This window comes from Schistocerca cancellata, unplaced genomic scaffold, assembly GCF_023864275.1.
Source record: "Schistocerca cancellata isolate TAMUIC-IGC-003103 unplaced genomic scaffold, iqSchCanc2.1 HiC_scaffold_1148, whole genome shotgun sequence".
NCBI lineage: Eukaryota > Metazoa > Arthropoda > Insecta > Orthoptera > Acrididae > Schistocerca > Schistocerca cancellata.
Window position 1 is genome coordinate 3,785,192 of NW_026047147.1, and position 9,089 is coordinate 3,794,280.

The window sequence follows — 9,089 nt, forward strand, 5'->3', positions numbered from 1 at the left end:
CGATTTTCTTTCCCCAGTACTCTGAATAATTCCATACTCATGACACTGACAGTAGCACCTGTATCTACGATTGCTTGCACATCAATATTGCTAATTTTGATCTCTATTATCGCTTGTACTTTGTCTTTGTGCTCCTTTATGCACGTGGATGATTCAGTTATCAATTCATGTCCCATCTGTACCCCGTTATTATATCTAAGGATACAGATTCCCGATGTTTTGTTCTGTGTCGGGCTGCTCTCACTCCAAACCTCAGCCGACGATGGAGAGCGTATCTCGGCTGAATCTAGTGTGTTGGATTATTGCTGGTGGATGGGTGTGGCTGCTCTGTGTCACTGACCTCTACTATGTGTAAGTTGTGTTGCGTCGGCCGCCACGGTTGCGCAATTGGCGCATTTTGTGGTGGCGGTCGGTTATTGTCATATCTTTCACTGTTTTGCTGGTCCGGACTGGGCCTCTGGTTCTGTGGCCAAGTTCGGTATGCATCATTATAAGTATTAGTGTTCCACGGCCCCCTGGCATTTTTCCATCTACTATTGCTTGGTGGGCCTGTTTCATATCGGTCATCTGACCTCCTTTTCCGGTCATTATTCACCGGCGGACTATTGCCGTTCCGGTCTCTACCTCTATTCCCGTTTTGTACATAATCTTGTCTCCTATTGTTACCTCCGCCGTTTCCATTACTTGGTGGAGGCGTGTTATTTCGACCATTTCTGTAACCGTTTCCGTTACTTCTAGCCTGTTCAGAGGCTGCCTTAACATCCTCCTGAATCAGGTCAATTGAGTCCAGAACAGACAAGAAATGTTCCATATCGTTTTCGGGCACGTGTATAAGTTTTTCCTTTACGTGTATCGGCAAGTGTGATTTCAAAAGTCTGATCAAATCCTGGGATGAAATCTGCTCGTCCCAATAACGGGTCTTATTAATGTACTTCTCAAAATATTTTCGCAAATTGCCTAATCGTGGAGAATACGGCTCTGGATTATATACCTCCTTCCGTAATCTCTCCTGAATACATGTTGACCAATATTTGGCCAAGAATGCCTTTTCAAATTGCTCATATGTATCGCAACTGTCAGCTGCTTCGGTTGCCCATAATGCAGCATCTCCTTGTATGTAAGACATAACGAACTGTATTTTCTGTGTATGACTCCAAACGCTAGGCAAAATGTTTCTAAATCCCTTGATAAACACTACAGGGTGAACAGATTTCTTCTCCGTTGTAAAGATCTGAAACTGTCGGTTTCTAATCAGACTTTCTTCAATCACTACTTTAGAATGACATTTATTTGTTTCGCTTACATTGGTTGCCTGTTCTGTCTCGCAGTCGCAATTTTTTACTACTGTATTTATATGCCTATCATTGTTGGACCTGGCTGGCGTGACATACAGCTGTGAGTCGTCACGCCGCAAGCTGATTTCTATTTCGGCAAGACGACTGTTGACATTCCGCTGCCACAGCGGAATGTCAGTTTGTACCACCTTTTTCAGGTTCTGCACTTCCGCATTTGAGCCCACATCTTTGGATTCAATCGAGGCGTGCACTTTCTCGTCTATTTCCTTTATAAATTCGCTTTCCATTTTGTGCACTTGTTCGGACACTTTGTGCTCAATTACTTGATCTGTGTCAATATCTAATTGTTCCACCCTGTTGGTCAGTACACTGATTTCCTCTACGATACTGGCGTTAGCCACTTGGATACTGTCTACTCTTTCGCTTAGTTCTTGCACCGTTTTGGGTATGGTTTCATAGTTTTGTTTCAGACTAACTATCTCACTCTGCATAGCTTCCAAAGATTGCATTAACTGCAAGTCTCTCTCATGCAGGCGTCGATCACGCTCTGCTTGTTTAGCATCACGTTATCTATCACGCTCTGCTTGCATACCTGCAAATTCAGCTACCAATCTCTGGTCACGCTCTGCTTGTTCAGCATCACGTTCTCTTTCACGCTCTGCTTGTTTAGCATCACGTTCTCTTTCACGTTCTGCTTGCACACGTACAAATTCAGCTTGGAAATTGAGCATGCGCTCGAACATAACTCTTAATGATTGCACTTCTGACATCTCACCACTCTCTGGTCCGTGTCCAGTGCTTGCGGGTGGCACAGTATTTCCGCTATCAACTGAATCACTGGGTGGCAGTGGCAACATTTCTTGCCCTTCTGCCCCCAGATTCTCACATTGTACTTCCTGAACTACGTCACTAACATTACTTTGTGTCCCACTTTCTAACTCGGTATCACTACTTACTAACTGTTGTTCATTATCCATGTTGATATCCTTCTGACTACGCAATCTAACCATAGTAAACAAGAGAAATAAAATCTGAACTAAATATCCTAACACTCAGGTTTCACTGACATAATCACACAAGAAATGGTCATTTGTTAAAATACACTTATTATATACTACAATGACTAACTACTCAAATGTCCTGTTATTTAAAAAAAAACACTAACAACAAGCACACCACTAATGATCCGAGAACACCGCACTGAGGCTACTTTACTACCCACAGGACAACTACACTGTAGCTTTACCTTTTGGTGATCTATCTTGGGTGCAGCTGCCCCCTGGTATTGTGGTAGGTAATTAATTTTTCGAAATAATGAGCTCTCTTCTTCAGCTTGCCTCTGGGTATATAGTGTTCTCATGCAAAAAATCATATTCAGGTATTACCACACAATATTGGTTATGCAATACATACAATACATGGAAAAATTATTAAATGTTCTCCAACAAAGTTCGACTATAATAATTCCCTAGTTATCTCATGGGTATTTAGTGGCCACTGCATATTCATGCCCCATGTTGGGCGCCAATTTAACGAAATTTTTCTTACTGTGTAGCAATTTCGTTAAAGAATTTTTTTTATTTTTATTTTTATTTATTAATTTTCTTTACCTTACTTTCTCTGCGTGCGAACTTTGTTGTAGAACCTCTCTCTTATTTACGTGTGGTAATAAAAATTTTCACTTTCAAAAGAATTACGTGAACTCATATTAACTGATTAAGAATATTTGGTTGAAAATTAAATTCTTTACATCATTCGGCCTTGGCACACATTTTCTAAATGCAGTGGATTTTTTTTGTTAAATATTTTTACTGAATTCTTTCCCGGCGTTAGCTTTTGAACACAAGATTATCACTATTAGCAGAAAATGGTTAATTATTACCAAGACAACATTTAATTATCACTGATCAAACCTACTTCGCTATACATTAAAGTTATTTGAAAGAATCAAAATTGTTAAATTTCAATGTTAACTATCCGTCTAAGAATGCACAAATGCGTATCTATATTTTTTTTTAAATCTCAGTCAGTCTCTGGATCGCTGTAAAAGAAGAACATTCTCTTAGTTCACTGTTAATGTTTATCTATCTGTTCCCAATTTACGTGTTTGGTTGATTTTTCCTTTAGCTGAACAATTTTTTAAATGTGCCGCCGCTGCAAATCGATCGGTCGCGGCACAGCCCAGCAACACCGCTAAAAAATGCTGAAAACTCTTTAAAGAAATATTATAGATGACATGGGCAAGCTAATTTACATTAATAATACACACTTTTTATAAATTTCAATATATTTTTACCACAACAAATATTCAACTCACATTAGTTCGTAATTTCTCCTTCAATGGCGGCTAAATCTAGATACAGACAAATGACGTCTATCCAATCACCAAATACATCGATACAGCTTCCTACCGCTTTCAGCTCTAAACGAGGAAGACCAAAGAATACATAGTGCATTGTGCTTTTATAGTATTGTTGACTATTAACATTTCTTTGTAATTTCACGACATTATTTCCCTCTGACTGAATTTCACATCTCTTATCTCAGATATTGACACATTTCGCAATTACATATTTAATATAGAAATATTACCATCCTAAATACAGAGAGAATATTACTACAAAAAATATTACAATAATAACAAATGTCTTTTACGCAAAATTCAATAATATTTTTTGTTAAATAATTACATTATATACAAATTGCTCAGAGTGGCGTATATGGTACAAATAAATTTCAGTTTGTTAATGTGTGAGTTTGCCAGGAAATGTTACAATAAACAAACATATTTAAACTGAACATACTATTCTTTTCTTACTGCCTTTATTTGAAACACAGTCCCTCTTTGAAAACAGTAGCAAAACACATAAAACACTAACAGATATGAAAATAAAATAATTTTGCTACCTGCAATAGCATCTTGCACTGCATTTGACAACATTAACAAATTACATATCACATTAATCAATTGGCTGCCCATTTTGGGTTTTGGCAGTCTATTATAAACAGTTTTTTTTCCCACTTTGGCAAGTCTTCTATGCTGCCCATTCTGTATTTAAGGCATTCCACATTTCTTTTCAATTTGGCAACATTTGCTTGTAGCCCTTTCAGTATAGGGTTTCACATATTTTACAACAGGTTTTAGAATCTGAAACTTCTAAGATAGTAACAGCAATTTTACATAGGTAACAACATTTTTATAAGAACATAAATTACAGTTAAATACAGTATGGTAGCTTCATAAGATACATTATTTCATCTACAGCATAATATACGTTTTTAGTCTGGTATGATTTCTTCATTTATTCATTCCTAGATACATACAGTTTGAGATCCACTACATTATGGACATCAAGGAGCTTCTTCGACTCTGGGTAGATTAAATAGTAGGCATTGTTGTGAGGTGTGTCTTGTACTGTGAATGGCCTATTATATATACATAAATTTAGAAATTTCGTGGTTAAGTTCACACTTTAGGTAGCGTGTTCTGCATTGGGCCTTGATTAGTTCTATTGGTTACCTTAGCTCCCTGGCAGATGTCACAAGACCTAATACGTTCAGTTACTTTTCGACTCGTACTATTGGCAATCACTATAACACTAGCCAATTTATCTAGACACTCCTTTTTCCCAATGCTAGTGAAAATAATCTGACATCTGTATCAAATTGGGTAGGCCAACACACATCCATTCTTCAGTAATGAAGCCTTTCCTCTTGTACAAGATACTTTTAAAAGTCAAAATTTACTTATACAGATTTCCAATTTGGCTGCTCATTTGGATGATAACGCATGGTTTTGCAAATCTGTTCAAATTCATTTTTGCCTGATCTTCTTCATGTAATTAATTTGGAAAGTTCCATCTCCATTGCATTCCTTGGGTACTTCATCAGTACCATTAGGACAATTCATTGCCACATAATTTTTGTACCCTTTACATAGCAAATTTCATAATTAAAATTGTTGCAGGTATAAAGCCCATTGGGTGAGCCTGCCATTCAGAAGGCAACAACCTTTAAGGAATGTTTGAGCTTTGTGGTCAATGTGTGATGATCTTAAAACCCCACCAATCTATAAATTTCTTTAGGTCCCATAATATGGCCAAGGCTACCTCCTCTGACATGGTATGGTTCCTTTTGTTTCCTCTCAATGCCCTGCTGGCAAAAGCTATAGTTCTATGTGCTAAATTTCCTGTACCATTTATCTCCTGGAAAATTTCAATACCAATCCCGTAGGTGCTACTGTCAGTATTCATATTGAAAGTCTCTGACAGTACTGGGTGATGTAAAACATTATCATGTCAAAGTTTAATCTTGAAAGATTCACAATCCTGCCGACTCTCATCTGTCCAAACAAAAGCACTAAATCTTTTTATAGATTGTTCAAGTGTGGATTGTTGAAGGGTTTCCCCTTAACAAATTTTCTGTAAAATCCACACCAACCTAAAAAGGCTTACAACTGTTTCCTATTTTTTGGTGGGGGAAATTTTTCTAAGGCACGTAGCTTTCTCCAGGTCCTTAATAATGCCGGTAGTAGAAATTATATGGCTCAAGAATTTAATTTCTATAATTTTAAAGTGATGCCTCCTGCTTGAAGAGCAACAGTTTGGAGCTTTTTTTGCCAGTTTTCATTGGAGATAAATAAATCATCTACATAAATAGTTAACCTGGAACTCAATTCCTCCCCTAACACAAAGTCCAGAGCTCTAATAAACACTGCCAGAGAGGTATTCAGTCCAAATGGAACTACTTTGTATCGATAACATTTCCCGGTAAACAGGATTGCTTTATATTCATGCGATTCTAGACTTAATGGGATTTTCCAAGAGCCAGTAGTCATGTTGAAGCTGGTTAAATACCTCATTATGAAATTTTTGCAACATTTTGTCCAGATTTTCAGGCCTGTCCACCTCTCTTTTTACTTTGTTTAGAGTTTGTGCATCAATGGCAACTTGCACTCCTCCATCCTTGTTTACAATGATAAGTGGACTGCTCCTGCACATGTGCAACTTCCGGGTCACAGCGTGCATGCCGCAGCCGCCAGCGTTCATGTAGTGCATGTTTCTATGCACAGATGTCCCTTTATGCACTTGCTGGGGTACTCTGTACCTGCGCATTCTAGTGCTCTTTCCACAGCTTGCAAGCCAACCATGGGAAGGTATTTTGCGTATTAAAACATTTAAAATACTGTCACAGTCTACTTATTGAGACGTCTACTTTTACGTTACCAGCTTAACCCAGTAAGACAAGTAATACAGTTAACAACCGTGGGTTTTTATTAAGGCAGCTTGACCGACGGCACGCAAATACGTGTAATGTTTTTGATCTACTACTTAAGAAAGCGAGCAGTTAGCGACTTACAGCGACCTTATTCACGATTTCAAATAACATTAAACTAATGCAAGGTTTTCTATAACTAATTCTCGGTGCCCTCAGTTACACCCACATAATTTCTGTCTCACTGACCTCTGAACAGAATGATAACCGCAGATCTCTCGATCACCTGCTATTTCAATACTATTATCAGTTCCGTCTAAAATCTGCATAATAACAGACAATTAGATGGAGGTTATTGTTTATCGACTTCAGCTGAGCGTAGCCCTCCACACATTAAAAAAACCCTAAATGTAAGTATACATTGGAACAATTGGTTTAATGAGCAATTTTCCTGATAATAATGTACCATGGAGCAGAATGATGCAATAATGCAATTAATTATGAAAGGAATAAATCCAAACACGTTTACCACTGGTCATGAGGAATGATATAGTTAATATCGGGCATAAAAGATCAGCTCATTGAAGAACGCAAGCAGTTGTGTAGATTTTCATCACTTATGCTTGACAGAAACCTTGATTTATTCATTTGCATCACCCAGAAAAACCTTTCACAAACATATGTCAACCCAAACATGGACATAAGTCTCGCGGCATCTTTGTGCAGGCGTGGAAATTCTTGTTGTGAAAAATTTTCGTAGAATTCTTTTGAACTTCCCACTGCAAAGAACTTGTCCTTCAGTCTTGTATTGCACTGTAGGTCGATCACTTCCATCTTTAGAACATTCGGAGCATCTTCAACTGACGACGAGAACGGTTGAGCAAAGAGGCGAATGGCAGGAGACAAACTTGTATCATCTGCAAATTGTGCTCGAAATTGTTCCTTAATTTTTACAATTACTGATATGTATTCTTGAAATCTAGCACTTTCATGGACCAGTCCAAGAGTCGGGAAATGTGCAGTGTTTTCAGTAATTAGCTGGCGCTCCCAAAGCGCAAGCTTCCTTTCAAAGGCATTTGCTTTTTCCAACATGTCAGAAATTAAATTATTTTCACCTTGCAAACTGACGTTCAGGCTGTTCATGTGAGACGTAATGTCCACAAGAAACGCAAGGTCTGATATCCAACAAGGGTCTTCCAACATAGGTTCACATTTTCCCTTCTCATGTAAGAATGTTACTATGACAAAACGTAAATCAAAAAATATTTTCAGCATTTTACCTCAACTGATCCAGCGTACTTCAGTATAGTAAGCTATGTCGCCATACTCCGCTCCTAATTCCTCCAAGCACCGCCGAAACTGGCGATGCTTTTGCCCATGTGTCTTCAGGTAGTTTATAGTATGCACAATAATTTGCATGATGTTTGCTAACGTTACTGATTTTGCACAAAGTGCCTCTCGATGCAGAATGCAGTGAACTCCATACATCCCATTTGTGCACCCTAGCTTTTGGCGCATCCGTGCTATGAGTCCTCTCCGATGGCCTTGCATTGATGGTGCTCCATCTGTGGTCACTGAGACTAACAGATTCCAATCCATACCGACACCATCAATCGCTTGCTCGACAGCTTGGAGCAAGTCCGCACCTGTAGTAGTCCCTTTCAAAGGTACTGTCCAAAACGTCCTCTGTTTCACAAAGTGCGTTAACGACACCTCGTATGTATATCACAACTTGGGCTGTATCTGTAAGATCTGTTGCTTCATCGAGCATAAGAGAGAAAGCAACAAATTCTTTTGCCTTCTTTATTAGCTGCCTGTGCACATTGCCGGCCATAGCACTAATACATCTTTGTCACTGTTAGTTTGGATAGACTGATTTCTTGAAACCTGCTACCGCTCGTGGGGCACACAAGTTCTGCTGCATCAGTGAGACACCCTTTCACAAACTCCCCTTCGTAAAAGGGTTTCCCAGATTGCGCAATTCTTAATGTGATTTTAAAACTTGCTTGCAGTGAAGATTTATTGTGGTTGTCATTCTGGAAAATTGAAAACAGTACATTGTACAGCATACAGTAAAATAGACATAAATGTAACACAAGAAACTAAGAAGTATCAGTTACTCTGACATACTGTAAAATCGAGTTGATGTGTCTCATCCATTTTCTTAAGGACATTTAATTTTGCTTGTCATTCTTCACTGTTGAGGCAACGGCCTTGCCGCAGTGGATACACCGGTTCCCGTGAGATCACCGAAGTTAAGCACTGTCGGGCGTGGCCGGCATTTGGATGGGTGACCACCAAGCCGCCATGCGCTGTTGCCATTTTTCGGGGTGCACTCAGCCTCGTGATGCCAATTGAGGAGCTACTCGACCGAATAGTAGCGGCTTCGGTCAAGAATACCATCATAACGACTGGGAGAGCGGTGTGCTGACCCCACGACCTTCCTATCCGCATCCTCCCCTGAGGATGACACGGCGGTCGGATGGTCCCGGTAGGCCACTCATGGCCTGAAGACGGAGTCCCTCCTTCTTCACTGTTGAGTACACTACACTCGTGTTTGTGATATGTATTATAGTGTCT

General features: G+C 39.2%; 1 pseudogene; it reads left to right on the forward strand.

Moving 5' to 3' along the window:
* Positions 1–8,713: 8,713 nt before the first annotated feature.
* Positions 8,714–8,830, forward strand: LOC126159891 (5S ribosomal RNA; annotated as a pseudogene).
* Positions 8,831–9,089: the final 259 nt, after the last annotated feature.